Source organism: Callorhinchus milii, unplaced genomic scaffold, assembly GCF_018977255.1.
Source record: "Callorhinchus milii isolate IMCB2004 unplaced genomic scaffold, IMCB_Cmil_1.0 Scaffold2, whole genome shotgun sequence".
Taxonomy (NCBI): domain Eukaryota; kingdom Metazoa; phylum Chordata; class Chondrichthyes; order Chimaeriformes; family Callorhinchidae; genus Callorhinchus; species Callorhinchus milii.
The window spans coordinates 10,060,734-10,062,365 of NW_024704743.1; the positions used below are offsets into that span (position 1 = coordinate 10,060,734).

General features: G+C 39.3%; 2 non-coding genes across 2 annotated transcripts; one reads left to right on the forward strand and one right to left on the reverse strand.

Moving 5' to 3' along the window:
• Positions 1-385: 385 nt before the first annotated feature.
• On the reverse strand, positions 386-457 carry trnac-gca. Its single transcript has one exon. It is a non-coding gene; the product is annotated as a tRNA-Cys (tRNA).
• A 710-nt stretch (positions 458-1,167) lies between these two features.
• trnac-gca lies at positions 1,168-1,239 on the forward strand. Its single transcript has one exon. It is a non-coding gene; the product is annotated as a tRNA-Cys (tRNA).
• Positions 1,240-1,632: the final 393 nt, after the last annotated feature.

Genomic DNA, 1,632 nt, shown 5'->3' on the forward strand with positions numbered 1-1,632 from the left:
CCAGTGTCTTATATAATATAATCCTTGCATTTGATGTAGTGCTTTTCACGTCTTCGAGATGTCTCAAAGCGCTTCACAGAATATATTGGAAAGTGAATTGACTGTATATTGTGGGTGAAACCATGGCAGCCACAGGAGTGTCCCACAAGCATTCATAGATTGAGTGACCAAATTATTATTATATTTTATTAAGTTTTTAAAGGGAATATTAGCCCCAGAAAGCAATCAACCAATTGACTAACAACCGGGTTCCTACATACTGTTAGGTAAACAGAGGTGGTTGAAGTAAAGAAACTTGCCTGAAGTTTTGCTCTACCCTGGAATGAATTTGGGACCTCTCGCTTGCTCTAACCAATACACTACAGGACTACAATATAAACAATTCCAGGGGCACCTGGATTTGAACTGGGGACCTCTTGATCTGCAGTCAAATGCTCTACCATTGAGCTATACCCCCAACACAAGTATTTCAGATCTTCCAATTTTATATTCCAAATATTACATTAAATAAGAAGGAAACATTATAAATGGCTACGCATTATTAGGCAGGATTTGTTTTGGAACCACTTGTTTTAAAAAAAAAGTCTCATGAGCCCTAAATGCAGCTCAAATAGTAACCGAAGCTTAGGCTACTCTAGTGGGGAGTTGAGGACAGACAGATCAATTAAAGCGTGAGGCTGACAGCGCTTCAATCAATATGCGAGGTTCAGTTCCCTACAGTACTCATGAAAGGCAGGAGCACTATTTGAGAATAACTTTTATGAATAATTAATTATTTTGACTCAAACCACGTGATTCAGTTCAAGTGTGCTATGGCGGCTACAGATGCTCACTGTGTAGTATGTGAGGCAGCCTGTCCAGTGACAGCAGACACTAGTCTGGGGAGCTGTCATCAATCCTATCAGAACACTGCATGTCAAGTAAGGACTGAACCATGGTTTTCCAAAATACTGGTGCGTTGGTGCGTTGTAACGTCCCACTGAGGACGGTCACATGATTACATTTGAAGACTCTTTGACCATGGTCATTTCCCCTCTCTTTTAGGGCTTATGAGACTCTTTTTTTAAAACAAATTCTGCCTAATAATGCATCGCCATTTATAATGTTTCCTTCTTATTTAATGTAATATTTGGAATATAACATTGGAAGATCTGAAACACTTGTATTGGGGATATAACTCAATGGTAGAGCATTTGACTGCAGATCAAGAGGTCCCCAGTTCAAATCCGGGTGCCCCCTGGAATTGATTATATTGGAGTCCTACAGTATATTGGTTAAAGGACTCACCTCGCAGGCGAGAGGACCCGGGTTTGATTCCTGGGCAAGTTTTTTTGCTCCACCCGCCTCTGTTTATGTAGTATGTAGGAACCCGGTTGTTAGTTGATTGGCGGGTTACTTTCTGGGGGTAATAACCTCTTTAAAAAATTTAATAAAAAATAATAATAATTTAGTCACTCAATCTATGACTGTTTGTGGGACACTGCTGTGTGCAATTGGCAGTCCCGGTTTTGTGCACAAAATATTCAGTCAATTCACTTTACCGTATATTCTGCGAAGTGTTTTGAAACACCTCAGTGATATAAGACGCTATATTAAATGCAAGGATTATTATTATTATAGAATATGAATTTT